This window comes from Heterocephalus glaber, unplaced genomic scaffold, assembly GCF_053883595.1.
Source record: "Heterocephalus glaber isolate CG9 unplaced genomic scaffold, H.glaber_assembly_v1.0 deba00001504, whole genome shotgun sequence".
Classification (NCBI taxonomy): domain Eukaryota; kingdom Metazoa; phylum Chordata; class Mammalia; order Rodentia; family Bathyergidae; genus Heterocephalus; species Heterocephalus glaber.
This window is the reverse complement of record NW_028258324.1, coordinates 2,239,503-2,261,935: the sequence shown is the minus strand read 5'-3', so window position 1 is coordinate 2,261,935 and position 22,433 is coordinate 2,239,503. Positions and strand designations below refer to the sequence as shown.

The window sequence follows — 22,433 nt, the reverse complement described above, 5'->3', positions numbered from 1 at the left end:
ACAGTGAAAAGAATCTGAACTTATATAAGCAATATAGAAAATGTTTATTTTTCCTAGTGCATTCAATACATGAAAGAATTTACATGGTAGAGAAGCCCTGTGTATGTAAGCAATGTGGGAAATCCTTCAGTTTTTCCAGTTTCCTTGGAGTAAAGGAAATAACTCACTCTGGAGAGAGTGCCTATGTGGATAAACAATATGAAGAGGCATTCTGTGATGCTCACAACCTCAGAAAATATGAAAGAACTAACACTGAGCATAAGTATACATATAGAATGTGGGAATCCTTCGTCTTTACATGATTTTGCATGCAAACTGGACATTGAATAGAGTAGATGGCACCTATCAGTGGACATTTTATGGGAACACAACTATTAATTTTGGTTTCATTCACACATAGAAAAGAACACAGTACCATGAAAAGCCATGCATATGAGGGATGTGCACAAGTATTCATTTAGTCTATATGTAATATGCATATTGCATCAAATCCCCTTGAATGAACAGAACACTCAAGAATAATATTTTCAAAATCCTGTGACAATTTCTCATGTAGTTAAAATTTGTACCGTTATTTCTCAATTATTTCTTTAAAATTCTTCAGAAAACACATGTTCAGAAGAAAGGGTATTAAAAGATAATAGTATTTTCTTCAGGATCACACCCTTAAAGTTGAGCACTGGATTATGTATTTGTAATATTTATTTTTTTGTACTGGGGATTGAACTTGGGCCCTTGTGCTGGCAAGGAGGCATGTTGCCACTGAGCTAAATCCCCAGCCTGTAATGTTTATTTTTAAGAATGAATTTTGTTGACATAATCTGTATTTTGATGAAAGCAATAGTGTGTTTAATAGATAGTATCTTTTAATCAAATTAGATGAGATATTTTTCTTTATTTTATAGAATATTGGATCCATAGGTGAATTTAAAAATATTTTTCATTTGCCACTTGGTTTAGTGTTTATTAATCATCTTTTATTATTATTATTATTTTTTAAAATTATTTTTTGTTTTCAGATGATTTTGCTTTTTCTGTTTTGTTCACTAACTGAGGACGGAATAATGAAGCACAATGTGAATTTACTTGAACCTAATGAGACCCATAGGTAGCAGAATTTAACTCACAGGAGATATAGCCAATAAAGAACAGCAAGATTGCCACACCTTGCGGATACCAGAGTGGTTTCAGGAGAATGAACACCCTGCCTTCTCTTTCTTCTTTTCTGTTGCTTTCCTGCCAGTGTTTCCTATTAGCTGAAGCAATCATAAACCACAGGATGTGGCAGTCTCAGTGGTATGGCACTTATAGGTGAGCTTTGTAGGAGACAGTGCAGGGTGAAAAAATGCACGAAATCTACTTGGTCACTAGGTGCCATCAATCTCTTTCTACCCATTGTTGGAACTGTTGGAGGCAGTTTTGGGCATTGAAACATATCTTTTTCAGATTAGGGGGCAGTACTCTGTTTATTTTTCACTGAAACAGAGAAGAGACTGGACAGAATTTGATTAGCAGAGATACATGACTGACCAACTTGCCACAAGACAGGAAGCATCCACATTGCTCAAGAGGAATCACTCTTCCTCTTTTCCTTCCTGGGAAATCTAGGTATATTTATCTCAGGGCAAAACCATAACTTCACACTACTTGCCCCTCAGCTCCTGCCCCCACCTGCCGCTGCCTGAATGTCAAGGGCCTGAAGGTGTCTCAGTCTAGCCCTGTCTTCACCAAGCCTGGGAGATGCTCAACCTCTGCAGGAACCATGCTCTTTTGGGGCAAAAAGAGTTTGTAAAAGTTTGTTATGTGCTCAAAAAGGGGTTGGAGACACTGAATCCCACTGGATTCACAACATTCTTTCAGGTTGGCTTTCTGGAGACCAAGGGAATGGCCTTTAGAAAATTGCACAGCAAAGATAAAGCACACAGTATCAGTTTAAAACTCCCTTTAATCTACCTGAACTTCCATGTTGTGTTTATCACCTGACAGCATCAAGGCAAGGAATAACTTTGGCCTTCTTACACTAGCCACATTACATAATGCAACCCATTTGCATTGGGACAAGAAGATTGGAGCTGCAATAGAAGACTTAAAGTAATTTGGAAAGAAACAGCCATCTTGGTTTGGGGTGTAAAGGTGGAGAAATGGAGAAATCCTCCAGGTTGAGAAGCTCCCTGGCACTTTTTACCCATTTTTTGGTATCTTGTCTTTCAGGCAGCCCAGGTGCCTTATGTAGCTGCTAAGTCAATGGATTTCAACTAGTAGTAATTCTGGCCCTCAAGAAACATGTGGATTTATCTGGAGATTTTTTTTTTCTTATGTCATAGAGGGGGAATGGATTTTACTGGTATCTTGTGGGTTTAGGCCAAGTATGATACTAAATGTTATAAAATGAATAAAAGATAGCCTCCATTACAAGTAAATAATTTTCTATGATACTAAATGTAATAAAATGAATAAGATAGCCTCTGTTACAAGTAAATAATTTCCAATTATATTGACTGATTGACAGGAATGATTCATCTTTTTTGGTTGTGATTATCACCTGAATCTCAACCTGTTTTCTCCTTTCCGGTCCAGTTGGTGGGGCTTAATTTTTCAACCTACTTACTAGTTACAAATAAAAATAATTTTCAGAAGGTCCTTTTAATTATTCCTTAGTCCCTTTCAATTTAAAACCTTTTCCTGTCAAGAAGCTTTAAACAGTTTCCCAGCCACTAATGATCTTATTATGATACAAGTATAGAATTTTTACTTAAGGGTTTTCAAGACTTCTTGCATCAGAATTCCTGATCTATGACCGAATAATGCAATGTTCTCATACTTCCTGTAGTGTGACAGGCCATGCAGAATAGCAACAGTAAAATTTTTCCTAGAATTCACATGAAATATCACCATATTCACTGTAACAGACTTTCCGGTGGATAATTAAAATAGAGGGATGTAATTGAGCCTCTAGAAGATTGAAACTTACAGCAGTTGCACTTTTTGAAAGGGAGAGGGACTAACAAGATGCTTAGGATTTGACTATAGACATAATTAGATGGTGTTGAGGAAATCAAGAGATAATTTTCAAAATGTAAACAAAATATGTAAATCCCCAGGTGCAGAGCAGCTTAAGACAGCATTCAACTGCAGTGGTGAGAGAACCATTAACACACTGGAAATGATGGAAAATTAGCATGTGACTGTTTTATACACTTTTTGTCATATGAAAATAAGTTTCCTGGAATCTGTGTTTTCTAGCAAAAAATAATTACCTGCAAGATTTAAATCCATATACAGTATCCTAGAATTGTTTTTTTCTACTTCATAAGTAAGCATAGAAAGATAGCTTGAAGTTTCCATTGCATTAACTTCCTTTTTTTTTTTTTGGTACCGGGGATTGAACTCGGGTCCTTGTGCTTGAGCAGCAGGCACTGAAACCACTGAGCTAAATCCCTGGCCCAACATTAACTTCCTTTGATTATCCATGCAAGTGATTATATGATTTTGTGGTGGAGAAAAAAATGGTACACATGTATACCAGAACAGCTAAATCATTACAATTGAGTGCATGAATGGAAATATAAGTTTTTGCTGAGTCTAACCGTAGCCACTGGTATACCATACACCAACAAATATTTATAGCCTCTGTCTTAGTACATTGTATTAGTACATTAGTACATTGTACATTGTACCCTAAATAAAATACATACAATTATTCATTTTATGAAACAATTATTTCTCATAGTTGTGAAGGCTAAGAAATCCAACATCAAGGCACTAGTAACTTAAATATCTAGTAAAACATATGTTATGGCTTATGTCTAGATGTCCCATCAAAGCATCATGAAGTCATAGGTGGGGTTTTTTCAGAGGTGGCTGGATCTAGAGTGTGTGATGCTAGAACTGATTCATGATGCAATGCTAGGCTCAGGGCTACTTCGATTAAGGGTGCTACCAGCCCTAAGCAGCCTGGATAAGATATAAGGGATAGAAAGAGCTGTGGTCACCCCTTGCTTGTTCTGCTACCTTTTGTCCACCATGAACTGTTTCTCTTCTCGATGGCTGTCTGCCATGCCGCCCCACCTTGGAGTGAGCCGATTATAGACTGAAATTTTTACAAACTGTGAGCTAAATAAACTTTTCCTTGTTTAACTTTGGGTGTTGGGTATTTTGTCTTAGCAAGGAGAAAAGTAACTTAGACAGCCATGAAGATCCTCTTGGTGCTTCCTGGACTGCATACCTCTCTGGATTGTGGCCTCCACTTTCCAAGAGCAGCTCTAAAAAGAGTGTTGATAGGGAAAAATCACAAAGCAAGAGAAAATAGGTGACTCCTGTACACATAGTTTTGAGGAATTTGTCCTCATTGAGGTTCTTACTGGTTTCCAGAGGCTGTTTTTATGGCAAGTGGTTCATATATGCAAAAACTTGGAGGAGTCAGAATGAAATATATATGTATGAAGGAGTACTGTAAAGACCAGTCATAAAGTCCTTTATATAGATTTCAGAAGAATGGGTTGATGCATATGGAAGTTTATTTAGTTCAGATGCCTAACATGAATTGTATTACTTTCTCTGTTCCTGGGACAAAATACCTGACACAGAGACTGTAATGATAAAAGATTTATTTCTGTCCATGGTTTCAGAGATTTCAGTCTGTGGCCAACTATCTCTAATTCAGAAATGATGGAGTAAATGAAGAAAAAATGTTAGCCACCTTGTGGGAGCAAGGAAAGAGAGCAGAGTAAAAGCCTGGGAGGAAAAGGCAGGGGTCTTACATATGGTCACACTCCATGACCCGGCCAGACACAAGGGGAAAAATGCTTTATTAATATCCTGCACATCTCTCAAGGTCAAGTAACAACAATGAGTATCAAAAAACTCCAGATAATATTTTCCTTCTACTGAGTATTAATATGCTGAAACATGTAGTTTCAACCAGTGAAGAGGGAACTGCAGGTCAGGGAGACCTTATACTCTGAAGTCTTTAGTTGTCATTGCCTTTTGGCCAAGAAATGTGTATTGAGGGTAGGGCTGCATTTTAACAATTATATTTTTTTCAAAAAACAAAACCCAATGCTGTACTAACTACCACACTGTTACAATACACTTTAAATGTAAAATAAGGTAGCAGCCTTTAAATTCGAGGTGGTCTTAAAGACAACAAAGGAATAGAATTCTAAATTATTGAAATAGGTGAACTGCTGCAGGTATAGGTATACACTTCAGATAATTGTATAGTGTTCACAAGACCAGCAATGTAACTTTATTTTGTACATTTTAAAATCGAAAATATAAACAATAATTTAAAAAGAAAAGAAAAACAGCGTAATAAAAACATACATCTCTCAACTAAATATATTGGATAAATATAAATTTAAGGGAAGGAAAAAAGGAAAATGGGATATTTAAGTGCAGATCGACTACCTGTCGCCCCCTAGTGGGGGCGGCTGTGGCGGCGGTGGCAGGGGATCCTGCGGTGGCGGTCGTCTCCTCCTTGTTATCGCCCTGCGATGGCGGCCCTGCCTCGCTTCAGGTAGCAGCCCGCAGGGCCACGGTGACGGTGAAGGTGACAGCTGAGTATCCTGGGCTGCTCCGCTGATTCTGTGCTGTTGCCGTTGTGAATTATCGCCTGGGCCACCACCGCTGCCACTCCGGACATTTCTTCTTCCGTCACAGGCTTTTCAGGAGCTGCCCGCACAGCGCAGGGGTGGGGAGACTGCCTGGGGAGAAGGTGGGGTAACACAGGGCCCGGTAGTTACCTACGCCGCCCCGCCCCTTTCCCTCCCCCACCCGCTCCCCATTCGCAATTATCCTTGCCTTCACACAAAGAATACGCTTATTTTCAGAAATCAGCTTTTCTTTGTGACCCTGAAGTAGGCTACTTGTCAGATGCAATTAAAATGTTTGCTTTTTTTTCATCTTGACTCTGTTGCAGAACATTGCTATTATTTAAATTTAGTTTATTTATTCAATAATTGTATTCCTCTTTTGGGCACATATTCATTTTTTTGACTGAATATGAATACAGTGAGAGAATGTCTTGGCCAGGAAGCCCCCCTATCTCGTTCCTCATTTTCACCAATCACAAAATCAGGTACTCCCTCTACTCCATTGCATCCTGACCCGGCCTGAACCCATGATTCTCTGATGTCAAGGGATGTTGACTTAGATGTCTGAGCACACTTGTAACCACAGTTTCAGGGGCAATACTCAGCCAAGAGCCTACTGAATCCAGTAAGAAGCGCCGCACAAAAAAGCCAGGAGCACAGTCTATTTAAAAGCGATTATCCCTCAGGCTAGGTTAGGCACCCATCCTGGGAAAATCCACGGTCTAAAGTCTCAAGAGTTAAAAGCTATCATTTGCGATCCACCCAGGCAGGAAGAGATTTGTTTTTGTGGTCACTCTCGGCTCAGAGGGCGGGCAGTGGAGCAGGAGCCAATCGGTGATGAAGGGGCGGGTGGTATAAACTGTCCAATCAGGTGGGCGGAGGCAGACAGGCTCTTCCTGTGTCATGGCGTTAAAGTTTTGATCCTGAGCACATTGCAGAGATCTGCTCTAGCTGGCTAGACCGTTTTACTTTATGACTATCATCTTCCAGCTGCGTGGGAAGGACCCTGGAGGACCCCGAAGCCACGCAATGGTAACGGTGTGGGATGAGTGCACTGAGATGAGATGGGATGGTTGTGAGGTCTGGATGTAAGTGGCTGGAACCAGATATGGCGGCATTGGAGCCTCTCCGTGCAATTCCAGAGTCCGAGGGCCTCATAGTCTTCAGTGCTTCATCACCCTCTGTCCCTCCTGCTCTAGCTGAGGCTGGGCAGCTTTGAGTCCCCAGAGTCCTGTCTCTTCATGGTGACCTCCCAGCCTAGGGGCAGGTCTCAGGCAGCCCCAGCCTGCAGCTGTGTCTATGTCTGTGTGGAGAGGGCTGGAGTCATGGAGGGATCCCTGATTCAGGTGTTGGACCAAACTGGGTGCAGCTGTGATGTGTTGGTCCCTGGCTTCATTCTCTCCAGCCACGGATCTGGGAAACCTGAACTTTATAAATGTCTGCAATGCAGGGTCTTAAACACACAACTCATTTCCTCAGACCACTGCTTCTCCAGGTTTTAATATTGCTGGTGATGTGACACAGCGGTGGAATGCTTGCATGGCATAAATCAACTCCTGGGTTCCATACACAGCAATGGAAAACAAAACAAAACACACCAAAACCTCTTAATTATTAGATGAGGGCTCAACTCACAGTTAGACTATTTAAGTGAGACAGTCCCACAGAGTTAACAATGGTGAGAAATATGGAGGGATATTAGGAAAAGCATATGAAAATGGTCCTGCTAAGGACAACTTCCAGAAGGGGCTGCCTGTTAAACACACACTGAGAAACGCATTGAACAGGAGCATTTACATGGTTGTGTGATTTTTTTTTAAAATAAGTGAACAGGAAAAGGATGTCATCTCATAAAATTGCTATAGTCCTCAGACTATTTATAGACATTGTTTTAAAAGTTGAAATGCTAATTTAGGTGGACTCCATATGAAAAGAGTCCTGAGTGGGGTAACACCCCAAATATATGGTGTGCAGGCATATCAGTCATTATTCACAAAAGGTTTTTGTGTGTGGGGAGGAGCAAATGGGAGAAGAAAGAATGTGAGAGAGGAGGGCCTGACTGGGTGGCAAAAAAAAATCAGCACCTGCAATGGAGAAGATAATTTCCTGAGGTTGAATTTTGTGACAATAAAAGAAAGGTTATGTGCTGAGCCTGGTCTGAGAGTGGGTCAAAAATCACAGGCCTGAAGGAAGGAGAGGAACTTAGTAAAAATTTGAAAAATATGGCTTCCGTTAGTGATTTAGTACACCTTAACATTTTGAGGAAAACTTGGCAATTAGGGAACTGTCTGGATTGGTTGTGGGTTAAAAATTTTAGTGGACTTGATTATTAAAGTAATGGGAAAGACTTTTCCAGGATAGAAAAGATTGCAAGGTGTGGTTGACTTTTTTGTCATAAGGGATTAAACTCAGGATCTTTGAGCTACATCCTACACCATTTTAACTTTTTAATTAAAATTTGAAACCAGGTTTGAGTAGGTTGTACTGGGTAGGGGTGAACTTTGAATTCTTTTTCATTCTCCAAGTGGGCTGGGATGACAGGTATGGGCCACCATGCCTGGCTAGAATGGAAATTCTTCAGTCACTACCATTTACTAGGATCCCAGTACTTGGGTAAATTAAACTTCAGTGAGGCATGATGGTGTGTAATCTAATCCCTGCCACATGGCATACTAAGACAAAAATGTTTCTGCTTCACATCCATCCTGGTTAACTGTACGAGGCCCTATATCAAGATAAAATAAATATCCTGTGGTTTCTCCACACTAATGTAACCTGTGTGAAATGCACAGTGACCTTAGTTCAAACTCCAGTAGTATACAATAAAAGCAAATGTGTTATGGATTTAGTGGAAAATTTCAATTTAGAATTTTACTCTGTACACTAGAGATATGTGGTACAATACTTGCTCATGATGCTCAGCAGCAGCAGTGGTCACTGTAATGTCAGCAAAAAGACACAAAGTGAAAACAGCCAGTGCATTTATGATGCACTATATTCAATAAAGTATGTAAAATACTGTATTTATCATTTTATTATGAAATATACTGTGTGTTACTTAAATTTGCCCAACTACATGTCAGTGTAACTGTTGAGCAGTTTTAAGGAGTAAAGGGTTAGCAGTGGTGTTTGCTAGATTAGATATAATCAGTGAGTTTTCAGTACATTTTACTTTCGGCTTGCTTTGGTTTGATCAAGATACTGCGCCTAACTCAAGGCACATGTCTAGACTCTTTCCTTCAATTCTTAGTAAAGTGCTGGTCTGTGGAACATGAAACTCATAAGATCATTTGCTGGGTTGAGTGCTGTATTAATCAGGATCTCCAGAGAAACTAAACAAGGTGAACATTATGAGTAATCCTTGGATAAGGGAATACTACACTCTTTTTGAATTAGAGAAGTTACCCATCTGTTTATACTGTCTAGCTTGCATCACTAGAACAAGAGGATAGGATAGAATGACACAAGATGAGCAGTTTGACCACAATATACAAAGCGTGTACAGTGCTATAGAGAAAACAAGTCCATTGCTATTTCTAATTTATGCTCATTTTGGAACCCTTCTAACTTAAACTTAGGGCAAACAACTGGTTTTCTATTCTGGAATGCCCTTTTGTCCTCCCAGTGCCTATTTGCCCTTAATGAGCAAAAGACATTCTGTTCAGCATTGTCTTCTTCAAGACCTGGAGTAATTTTACCTTTCCAGCAACTAATGTCTCTCTGGGGAAAGATATGGCCATGAGATTTTGTTGTGGGTTCCATAAATGGCAGGAGATTGCAATCCCTGAAATCCCCCTGAGTACCTCCTGCTTTCTCTGCACTCTGAGAAACAGCCCTTCCATGTTGATATCCTGGAGAAAACCATAGGAATGGCCTAATCTGAAGGGCACAGCTGAAATAAAACACAGAGCTTCAGTTCAAGTAACCCTTAGTCTGGCCTCTACACCTCCCAGTGTGTGTTATTATAGTGCACTAAGCCATGGAGCTTCTTCTAGGTTTTCACTCCAGCCACAGCAGAAGGGCAGCCTAGGTGGACAGGACAAGAAGAGAGAGTATGCAAGTATAGACTGGAAATATTTAGGTAGGACACTAAGCTTGGGTTTGGGGTGCAAAGCCAGAGAGATGGCAGCTCTGAGGGTTTTTGTTTGTGCTCTTTCTGGGTACCTTGTCATTTAGGAGCTATGTGTCTTCTGCACATTTTACACTAGTGGTTTTAGCCACTGTTGATTCCATACTTCATAAAATATGTGGATGTTTCTGAAATACTTTGTTATATCATGATATAGAGCACATTCAAGATTTTTTTGGCATCTTGTAGTTAGGAAAGGGTACTCATAAATGTCACACAACACAAGCCAGCCCTCACTACATACAAATACTGGTCCAAAATATCGGTAGTGTTCTGCTTGGCAACTCTGTTGCAGGAACATCTTCCTTCCACTCCTTCCACTGCCATGCCTCTGCTCATCACTACGAGATTATACACCAAAGCTTTATGTCTACCTTTTCTTGGTAGCTGTAGATCCCAGAGGCAAATGAGCACTATACATGCGCTCTACCACTGAAATACACCCAGCCTCATGCACATATATTTTTTGTGTGCCGAAGTGGGAGATGTTAGGGAGCTCATCTTATCTTTCCCTTAATTCATTCAGTATTTACCAGATTTATTTGCGTTGCTGAATGTACATAACTCCTGATTTGTTTGGATTGCTGAATGTATGTAACTCCTCTCCATTGTTTTTCTCCATGACATTTTCTTTGCCTTTCCACAGTTAATTGGAAAGCAGGCTTCTTGTGTTCTGCCAGTGATGAGTGCAACACAGAACATTTTCTTCTTACTGCCCAAGAAGCAGATTTGAGAAAATGCCACAGATGCTCAGGAGTATGTTTTCTGGTGTACAGAGTGTGTATGCAGTTAACATCTTATATTCAGCATCCACCTTACCACTACTAGTGGGCAGTATTTCTATTTCTCATATCCAACCATCTAGACTTTTCTAATGTAATGAATTTTATTGACTCACAGTGAAATTGAATGGCTCACCTTATTTTTCTATATTTATCCCTCCATTTATCTTCTTTTTTATGCATTCTCTTTTCCTTTTTCTGTGTATGCACAGAATTATCTGTTGATATCAGTTGCTCATATTTGTTTCAAACATTCCTTTTTTGATACCTTCTTTTTTCTTTTTTGGGGAATTTCCTTGTCATGTGTGGGGAATCAAAATACTTTCTCTTGACTTTCTGTCCTCATGTTGATTTTGTCAAGTATTTTCTTTGCTGAACAGAAGTCTTAACTCCTACTTCAGAAAATCATTTTCTTACATTTTCTACATTTTACAGTTTCTGATTTTATATTTTTGTCTTTAATTTATGTGAATTGCACATTTGAATGTGTGGATTCAAAATTCACATTTAGTTGGCCTATGAACTGAGCAGTTTTCCCATTATTATGGGAAGAAAACTTTCTTCTCCCTCTTAACATGTGCTCTCCGCCTAATAAAATCTGAGTTTTGAATAAAGAGAAGTGTGTCTTAAAATTTCCTATAAACTTAATGTGTATATACCTCTGAGGCTTAGACTTAAAGGACTGTAATTGTATAGCATGTCCCAAACAATTGAATAGGATATATCATCACTGTACTTTTTTATTTGAGATTCGAATAGTATAACAATCATCTTTGTTTTTCAGAAGGGAAGCTACTAGATTTTTGTCATATAGTTGATTTGCTGGTAATATATTAAAGCTAAAATTTTGTATCAGATTACATCATCACATCCAAGTTTATATGTTATTCTTCATGCATTAAGTTCATCTCCAATTTTATTTATATTTTATTTTTTTGAAGGTGCAGATTTTTATTGCTTTGTGTGTATTGCTTATAATAGCTTTATAAAGATGGATATATAAATGGTTGTTGGAGTGTCAGAACACATTTATTTGTCAACAAAGTACTTATTTGAAGGTGTGAGGAGGTATTTTCTTCAGCAAAACAGAATATTTGCACAGATCAATTGAGGAGGCTAACAGTATTTGCAAAATCATTCAACAAGATCGATCTTCCAATTAAATATATATTTTTTTATTTTTTATTTTTATTTATTTATTTATTTAGGTACTGGGGATCGAACTCAGGACCTTGTGCTTGCAAGGCAGGCGCCCAAACCACTGAGCTAAATCCCCGGCCCAGTTAAATATATTTTTAACTACATTTTTTGAAAAAAACTATATTCATGCATCACAGGTATATTCTTAAAATTTTCAGTCTATTATTAACAAAACGTTTACATTCCCTTATTAGTTTGAGTGTGAATTATATAATAAATCCATTCTTTATGGGGAATTGGTACATATACAGATCACTCTTGAATCAATATCATATTTATGAATATTCACGAATCCTTTTTCATGGATAGCTTCCATTTTTGGTTGTGCAACATTTGGTGGACATTTCCATTATTTCCACCTATTAGCTTTGCTAAATTGCAAGCTTTAAACATTCATGTATAAATTTCTGTGGGGTTGTCTGCATATCTCTTATCTATATGTATAGGAGAAGTTTGATGGGTAATATGGGAACTGTTGTCCTTGCATATGGATTGTTCCATTCAAAACTCATGATAATCTAATTCCTACTGAGACATATTTTTTTTTTTTTTTGGTATTGGGGATTGAACTCGGGTCCTTGCGCTTGCGCAGCAGATAGCGAAACCACTGAGCTAAATCCCCGGCCCCCAAGACATACTAAGAGGTAGAAACTAGGTGAGTAAATATGAAGACTTTGGTCACTTATAAGACCATGAGAAATAGATATTTTCTTTTTTTTTTTTGGTACTGGGGATTGAACTCAGGACCTTGTGTGTGCGAGGCAGGTGGCGGCATCACTGAGCTAAATCCCTGGCCTGATATTTTCTTTTAATTTCTCCCTTTTGAATACTGGAATAGGAAGAGAGACAGAAACAAAATCACACACATGCACTCTTAGTGTTATGGCATGTGATGCCATGTGTGACCTTAAGGTTCTGTATGTAGCATTAAGGCTATGTGGTCTGGTAGTTGATCTATCCTGGCCCAAAATTGTGAGCCAAAATAAACCAATATTTTTTTACAGTCTAAAAATTTTTTTAGAAACAAGAATGTGCTGAAAAAATAACTGTAGATTTCATTATTGCAGAAACTGTCAGACTGTATTACTGCCTGTTATGGTTTGTGTCTAGATGTCCCCTAAAGGCTCATGTGGTCATAGGTGGGGCTTTTTCTGAGGTGGCTGAATCTAGAGTGTGTGATTGATTCATGGTACAATGCTAGGATTATGGGTGGGTGATTACTAGCCACTGACTGGTTTGGCACCATCCTTATCCCAGTAGCCTGGATACAATAAAAGGGGCAGAAAGAAGCTGCTGAGGTCCCTTGCTTGCTTTGGTACCTTCTGCCTTCTATGAACTATTTCTCCTCTGTGCTGCCTATCTGCCATGTGCCTTCCTGCCTTGGAGCCAGTTGATTATGGACTGAAACCTCTACAAACTGTGAGCTAAATAAACCTTTCACCTTTAACTTTGGATATTAGGTATTTTGTTTCAGCAACAAAAAAAGTAACTAAGACACTGCCCTAAGTTCTCAATAACTCTTGAGTTTTCTCCATGTCCTTACCAACAGTTGTTAGTCCCCATATTCCTGGCTGTGGTCTGTTTAGTGACATTTTATTGTGGTATAACAAAGCATTATCCTGATGATTAGTGACAAACAATTGCTTCAAATACGTGGGATTTTTTAGCTATAAATGTAGGAATTTTTGTTCTATATTTAGGATAAGGAAAGAGACATAAGATGTGCTGTTGGTTTACTGGCTGTGCTTTCTTTCTTGCTTAATTAGAAAGAGAAAAGTATACAAAATAACGTGTTGAGTCTGATCACTTGTGTTTAGAAAAAGAAATGGAATATGCATCAAGCTTTTGTTTATTAAATGTAAAACTAGGCAGAAAAGTATCATATTTTAATACTAAAACTTTTACCCTTAAAAATTGAGGACTGGGCGTGTACCATAGTTGCAGAGCAATTGTATGGCATAGGCAAGGATCTAGGTTCAAATCCATTACTATAAGAAATAAAGTATGATTGAGTTGAATTAATATTGGATTGAACTGAAATCAGAATCTAGAAGATAAATATTCCCATGTGCATTGAAGAATTATTGCCAATAGCCCAGGTGTGAAAACAACATAAATCCACTTCTGTGTTTCTGTTAGTGTATTTTTAGTTACTGTGGAAAAAAATAGCTGACATAACGTAAAAGGAGAAAAGGTTTACTCTGGGTCTGTTTCAGATGTTTCATTCCTTTGTCAAACTGTTTCTTTGGTTTCAATATTATAGCAAGACAGAAACATCATTCCAGAAGGGCATGGTGAAGGAAAGCTTCTCATTTCACTCAGAATGGAGAGGGATGTAAGACAGAATTAAAACACTAATCTAAAGCATAACCACAGTGACCTTTTTAATCCATAAGTAAATTAATTTATTGAAGAGGCCAGAATCTACATGATGTTGTTAATTTCAAACAAACAATTAGCTTGCAACCCATGCCTTCAAAATGTGGCAATTACAGGAGATATTACTTCAAAACCATGACAGTGATTAAAAGAATGAGAATACTGTGGTTTATTATTCAGTGAAACATTATTCTCAAAAAAGAAGGAAATCTTGCCATTCATGACAACATGATTAACCTAGAGATTATTAAGTAAAATACTCCCGAACAGAGAACTTACAATATGATTGTATTTCTACTTAGCATCTATGGTACAACCTAATAGAACCAGAGAGTTTAGATAGTTGACATGTATGGGAGACTGAAAATTGACATATGAATGAAAAAAAGATGAATATTCTCTTTTATTTATATTAAAACCAATTTCTGGATATCTCATCATGACTGTAGTGAATGATACAGTATTCTATATAGTGTTAATTATTTGAAAAAGTCATTTTTACCACATACTAAAAAGGTAACTGTTTATTGATAGATATGATAACTAGACAGGTTGTGGTAATCATTTCATAACATAGACATATATTGAAACAATTAGTTGTGCACTTTATATACAATTTTACTTGACCATTATGCTTTATTAAAATGAACTAAAAATTGTTAAGTTAAACAAAATTATGACAGCTATGTTTATATGGTGTTTAAATATTCAACCCTTTATTGCATGTTTACAAGAGTAGTATATTTTTGCCCTGTTTTAATTTCTGAAGAATTAGAGTGTTTTAATCAACTTTTACAGTACTTGATTCATTGGGAATGTAAAAGAATTGCTTTGATAATATAATTTGGGAAGCAACTGACCTTATGATATAGGACATCCTATCCATAACAGAATTGTTATATGTATGCACAATAGTTTAAATATTTTTTTAGTTCTTATTTTTAGAGATATTATATGCATTTGCCTAATAACTTTAGATAATCATGCACAGATTTTGACAATATTATGTAAATTTGTCAGTGTATCACACAAGTATTGTCTGTTGATTCCTTGGGAATGTTAGGGTTTTGCACTGGGGATCGAACTCAGGGCCTTGTGCTTGTGAGGCAGGCCCAGTGGCACTGAGCTAAATCCCCTGAGGTGCTAGTTTTGAATTTCATGTAAATATTTATTTTTGTCAGCCAGGTGTGGTGGCACACATCTGTAATCCCAGCACTTGGGAGGCTGAGGCAGGAGGATCACTGTGAGTTCAAGGCTAGCCTGGACTATGTAGCGAGACCCTGTCTCAAAAATGGAAAAAAAGATTTTTGTCATAGACTTCAACTAAATGTATTGAGACTGACCGAAGCAGCCATCTGTTGTCTGAATTTGCATTTGTTACTCAGACCACTGATTATATGATTTATTTATTAGGGGGGCGAGTTTTGATACAGGGTCTCAATACATATTTCATTCTGGCATTGAACTCACTAGGTAGTCCAGGCTTGCCTCAAACTTGTGGAGATTTTTCTGCTTCGGCCTCCTGAGTGCTGGGATTACAGGTGTGCACCATAAGGCCTGGCATATGCCTGTCCATGGGTTGGGGGAATGTAGTGGGGGACATAAAGTCTGCTTCAAACTAGACAAACAGTCTTGGCAGGACAGGGGCCTCTCTGTATCAGCTGAAGTATCTTTGATCTTTGTATGTCAGTTGTTCCTGATACATCGTGTTCCTCGTGGTAGAGCAGTTTCAGCTGCCAGGACCTAAGCATCTTGTCCTGTCTCAGTGAGGTAACTTCAGCATGTGCTGAGCCCTATTTTGGGGTAGCTCAGTGCCCACATTCGCCTTCTCACCATATTGTGCAGTGGCAGTGGCAGGGGTGTGGGGAGACTTCTTACTCCCTTGTGTGATGTCTGTGGGGGGTGTGTGTGGCACTGAGGTGTGTCTTATTCCAACTGAAGACCTGGTGTCATGGTTTGTATGTAAAATGTCCCTCAAATGTCTCATGTGTTTGGAAGTTGACTAGATTGTGTGGGGCTCTACACATCAGTGCATTTATCCATTGATAAGTTCAGTAGCTGATGTTTCTGCTAGGAGGTGAAGCCTGGTTTAAGCTGGGTCACAGAGTGTCTGTGAATACAAGTGTATTCTTGTACCAGCTCTATCTGTCTCTCTGTTTCCAGACTGCCATGTGTGTGTTAAGCACCTTTTCCTCTCCCCTGTCCCTCTGTCATCCTGTTTCTGCCTTGGAGTTAGTGGACCATGGACTGAAATTGTGAATAACAACAACAAACCCCAACTCTATTCATTTAAGTTGTGAGTGTTGGGTATTTTATCCCATTGATGGGAAAGTGGCTAAAACATCTGATGATGCTGAATTTAATAAATGTTTAGCAAACAGGGTCTCAAACCCTGCCTTTTCAGCCTTGGGTTTTACTGTAATGATAATAAATTTTTAAATTTTAAATAACTCAACATTGCCAAAGTTATACGGTGTTTATTAAGGCCATGAACATAAGAAGAGAGGCTCAACATTGCTGGCAAAAAGGCACAGTGGTAGAATACTTGCTAAGCCTGCTTAAACTCCTTTGTGACATCAACAGCAATGCAACAAATAAATAGATCCCCTTGTAATTTATACTGCAAGGAATATCAGAGGGGAAAGTTATTAATTTAAGGAAAATTAATCCTGCAAAGAATAACTTCCAGGAGTTGTTGCCTATTGAGCCCACACTGAGACTCTCTTTCATGTATGGCATTCAAATGTAGAAGTGATTTGGATATTAGTGGAAAGAGGTAGGTGCCATTTCTCATATAACTGCTATGGTTTTTGGACAATTTATAGACTTGTTTTTAAAAGTGAAATCCTGATTGAGGTAGAACTAGCTATAAAAGCAGTACAGTAGTATGAATAAAGGGTCAGGTGTCAGGTGTCAGGTGGGCAGGCATATCAAATGTTAGGCATAAAAGGTGTTTTATTTAAGGAAGAGCAACAAGGAATATATAATGTGGGGGAAAAAACAGAACAATTCAGAGTAACAATGTCAGCTTCTGCACCAGAAGTTTTTCTTTGAGGTAGGAATGTTGTGTCACAGTAAAGGAAGAGTTGTATGCTGGCACAGGTTGAAGGTAGGTCAAAGACCTTAGGCCTGAAGGAAAGAAACCTTTAGAAAAAGTCAGATAAATAAATTTTTCTGTTACTACTGATAAGTTCACCTAATTAGTTTTGAGGCAAAATTGGTAATTACTAAATTGTGTTTTTCCTTGTTCATAGTTAAAAAAATTGAGTGGAGAGCATCATCTAAGTGAAATGGAAAGGGTGTTTCTCCAGGATAGAAAAGATTACACAGTGTGTTATTTATTGTTGTGGTGATGGTTGTTTTTTCTTGTTTGTTTGTTTATTTGTTTCTGTGATACTGGAGTTTAAACCTGGGATATTGCTTTGGGTGACATTGGGTACTTTTCACTTTGTATTATTTTTATTTATTTTTTTGGGGTGGGTGGGTACTGGGGCTAGAACTCAGGACCTTGTGCTTGCCAGGCAGGCATGGTGCTACTGAGCTACATCTCTGGCCTTTTATTATTTTTATTTTAATCTTGAGTCTGTCTCGGTATATTGCCCAGATTGGGGTTGAATCCTCTTGCCTCAGCTACCCAAGGTGGTGTGATCACAGGTGTGGATGACCTCACCCAGGTAGTGTGGCAGTTTTGTACTCACTCCTACTTAGCAAGATCACAGTGCTTGGCTAAATTAAGAATCATCAACTGTTTTTTTTTTTTTTCATGTCCAGAAAGCTGTAATTTGTGTCCACTGAGAATGTAGAGGCTAGTCTGAAAGACATCCTTAGATTCTTCTGCTTTAGATATATGCCTGTGAGCTTGAGATTAGTTGTATGTGTAGTATAATTTTTTTTGAAAATCAGTCTTTTTCCCCAGATTCCAGAACAGAACCTAAAACCTCTGGAATTTCCTGAAGATTAGGGATGTCTTTTCCTTTTATTATATTGCCCTTTTAGTGCAAAACCTTCATCTTTGTTAATGGGTTGACTAAAATACACTTGATAACTTTAGGAGGGTGACTCAAGATGAAACTCAACATCCCATGCTTTGGACTGGAGTCTGTACTTGGAGAAGTAAGGTAGGACTAAGCTTGGAATTTATCAGCATCATGGTAACTGGGTGGTCTAAGTAGTGAATTATGAGCCCTCCATTTACTGTTGGTGAATTGTTTCATGTTCAGCAAACAATATTCATTTCTGTTCAGAAGTGAAATTGGGAAGACAAAGGTCAGTTTTCTAGTGACTGTGTGTGTTCTCTGTGATCAAATTGAGCCTATGGAAGAGAAAGCAATGTTACATTGGCAGAATGGCTAAGAAAGGTGTTTTCTTCATGTGGCATTGACTCTGGAACTCTCTAAGCACACTGATACCTGGGAACAGACAGGAAAAGCCTATTGAGTCTCATAAGAAGACTAGGTTAGCCAGGCATTGTAGCACATGCCTGTAATCCCAGCATTTGGGAGGCTGAGGTAAGAGGAGTGCTGCAAATTTGAGGTCAGCCCGGGCTACATAGTGAGATTCTAAACTATTTAGTGAAAGATTGTCTCAAAAAATAAAAGAAGACAGAGACAGCACTGAAAGTCCAGGAATATATTCTGCTTAATTGCTATTATCCCTCAGGCTAAGTCAGGTCTTATTGTGGGAGAAAAACTGATGTTCATGTTTCTTTATCACAATCTGTGATTTCAACTGCTCTCAAGCAGATCCTTTCTATTGTCACTCTTGAATGACAAGGCAGGCATAGAGGAGGAGCTGACTGTACAAACTATCAGTCCGGTGGACTGAGGCAGGAGCACTCCTCAGTGTCACACCAAAGTCCAAATTCTGAGTGCATTGCTGACATCAACCCCAGCTGACTTAGACTATGTTGATGTATGACTTCTACTGGTTGTTTTCTGCAGGGTAGGACACTTGCAGACCTTTGAGCCATACAAAGCTAGTTATGAGGCATGGGTGCACTGAGATGGGATGGGGCTGAGGTCTGAATAGAAGTGGAACCAGCTGTGGTGGCACTGGAGCCCTCCTTTCCTGCTCAGCTTCAGAATCTGAGGTCCTCTTGGTCTCAGCCACTGCATCATCCTTTGTCCCTCCTGCCCCAGCTGGTGCTGGGCCAGTCTGGATTACCAGTGTCCTATCTCCCAAGGGCAACCTCTCAGCCCAGAGAGTGGTCTCAGTCAGCTCCAGCCTGAAGCTGTATCTCTAACTGAAAAGAAGGGTCATGAGCAGATGCCTAATTCAGGTGTGATATTAAGCTGGAAGTGCAGTGGTGTGGTGGTCCCTGGTTTCGTCCAGCAGCAGGCCTAGTAAACCTGAATTTTATAAATGTCTGTGATGCAAGGTTTTGACACCATGATATATCTCCCCAGGCCTCTATTTCTTCACGATGACAATGAATTCCTAATTTTCAAGTATGTCTCCATACTGCCAAGCTCATGGTAGTATGTTCATAAAGGCCCCAAGAATTCAAAAAAAGGTTTAACATTGCTAGTGATGTGACTTGATGGTGGAGTGCTTGCCATGAATGTAGTCAATTCTTGTGTTCGATACACAACACAGCAACAGAAAAAAATAATAAAGTAGTAATTCTAAAGTGGCACCTCTACTCACAGTTAGACTATACATTACAAGGCTTTCCCATAGAATTTAGAATGCTCAGGAAAATGGAAGGGATATTTAGGCAGGTTGAAAGTGTTCCTGCTAAGAACAATTTCCAAAAGGGGCTCTCTGTTAAATACACATTAAAAAACTCACAGAGGTGGGATACCTACCCAGACAGGTTGTTTTGTATGAATGGAGTGGTGAGGAGTTTCATCTTTCATATAATTGCTATAGTCCTTGGAATGTTTGCAGACATTATTTTAAAAATTAAGATCCTGGTTGAAGTGGACTTGATGTATAAGGAATACCACAGTATGGATAAAGCTCCACATGTGAGGTCTGCAGGTTATAGTGGTTATGTATAAAAGGGTTTTCTGGGAGGAGCACATGGAAGGAGAAAGAATGTGAGACATGAGGATGGTGGAGGGTGGAAAAATCAGCACCTACAACATAAGTCTTCCTCTGAGGTCAGATTGTTCTTAGAGGGACAAAGAAAAGATTGCATGCTGGCTTGGCCTAAGAGTGGGTCAAAGATCAGAGGCCTGAAGGAAAGAGGATCTTAGTAAAAGTTAGATAGATAAGTCTTTTGTTACTGCTGATCAGTTCAACTAATTACTTTTGAAGCAAAATGGGAAATTAATAAACTGGCCTTGTAGTTTTAAAAATTGGGTGGACACTATCATCCCAGAATGAGAAGAAATTTCTTCAGAATACAAATTATTGCAAGGTGTGATGGATATTTTTATTTTAGAGGAGATTGTTCTAGAGAATTTTGCTCTGAAATGCATCCCACACTTTAAAATCTTTTCTTTTTTCCCCCCCTCATTAACTTTATTGGTACATTTTAGGTGTAAAATACAGTTACATTCATCACTGAGATCTTGTACTATTACATGAGTATCTTGGTTCTTATTTTTTTTCCCCTTCCCTTGCCCTCCCCCCACCCCCCCACCCTTCCCTATTTGCAAAGACTTTGTTTCCATTTTTTTCCTTTTCTCATATTTTTTCTTTTCCCTTTTTTCCTTTCCCCTACCCCTCCCAATTCCCCTGCTCTTTTAGACCTTTTCTTCCTGTTACACAATATCAATTATGCATTTTTTAAATTACAGTATTAAGATCTAGGAGACATTACCACAGATTTTACAGAATTTAAAAGGATATAGAAAGCATATTACAAAAATCTTTTTTGAAATAAATTTGACAGCTTCTAAGAAGTAACTTGGAAGACAAATTAATGAAACTAACTCTGGGGGAAATATAAAATTTGAACAGCACCTATTAAAGAAAGTATATTCCTAGCTTGAAAACCTACCTGTATGACAACAGCAGACTCATAAACATTTTAACTGATAAATTATATCAAACAATTAAAGCAGAAAAAGAAGGAACACTTCTCCCCTCATTTTAGGAACTCAACATTGTGCTAATCCTAAAACTGGATAAAGATAATAGAAGAAAAAAGTATGAACATAGATAGAAATTTGTTTAACAAAACAAACTCTTAGAAGTCAGATCTGGCAGGATGTAGAAAGTGGTTTTGTTATAGGGATGGCAGTGTTGGTTCCGCATTGGAAGATCCACCCCCCAAAGTCATCATTTTAACAGAGGAAAGGAGAAAGCCTTATGATCTTGTTACTAGTTGGAGAAAGAGTATTGGACTAAATACTACAGCTGTTCATGGTAAAAGCTATCAGGAGACTAGAAGTAGAACAGAATCTTCTCAACAGATCAAAGACGTGTACTCCATACTTCCAACAAAAACTCCTTCTATGAATGGAGACGATACAATGCTTTCTCCCTAAAGGGGGGAACAAGGGCATATATGCCTACACTTCATCTGTCCATTAGACTTTGAAACATAGGTCTAAACCAAAATAGTCTGGCAATAAAATGACACAACTAGGATAGGATTGGCATGGCAGAAGCAAAATCTTTATATGTAGATGAAATGATCATCTACAGAGAAAATACTAAGAAATCTCTAGGAGCCCCTAGAACTTGTACTTGAATTTAGCAGGATTAGAAAACACAAGGTATATATGAAAATTCAGGTCTGTGTATACTTGCTATAAATGAAGAATTGGATATTGAAATTTAAAAGTTATGTAGGAGTACAAAGGACCTAGAAAAGTTAAAAACAAAAACAAAAACAGTGTTGGAAGACGTTTAGTACCTAATTTTAAGACTTCTTCTAAAGCTACAGTAATCAAGGCAGTGTTGGTGTAAGGAAAGACATATAGATCATTTGAATAAAACAGAGGATCTAGAGATAGAACCACACACATATGGTCCACTGAGTTTTGAAAGATTATTTAACATTATAATTTTATAGAATAAAATCTCAATTCAAGAGCCGAGGAAGAGATAGTGTTTTGAACAAACAGTGCTAGAACACCTGGTATCCATATATAAAAAATTAACCTCAACCCTTTTTTTCCATACATGAAAATAACTTGAAGGGCTCTATGAACCTAAATAAGAAAGCCTAAAAGTATAAAACTTTAAGAAGAAATTATAAGGGAAAATATTTATGAATTCAGGGTAGACAAGAACTACCTAGGATACAAAAGACATGATGTATAAAAGAAAAAAATTGATAAATGAGATTCCATCAAAATTTAGAACTTTAAATGACATCATTAAAATGAAAAGCAGTCCTTAAACAGACCATATTTCCAATGCATATAACCTAGAACCAGAATATATAAAGAA

General features: G+C 38.3%; 1 protein-coding gene and 1 pseudogene across 1 annotated transcript in view; both read left to right on the top strand.

Moving 5' to 3' along the window:
- The window catches only part of LOC106008794 (vomeronasal type-2 receptor 116-like), a 195,361-nt pseudogene that overhangs the window by 29,957 nt on the left and 142,971 nt on the right, over positions 1-22,433 (top strand).
- LOC101711432 (uncharacterized) overlaps positions 6,485-22,433 on the top strand; it is a 52,811-nt gene continuing 36,862 nt past the window's right edge. Inside the window, exon 1 of the mRNA XM_087186017.1 lies at positions 6,485-6,626. The gene's annotated coding sequence lies outside the window, so the exon portion shown is untranslated. The remainder of the gene's footprint in view (positions 6,627-22,433) is intronic.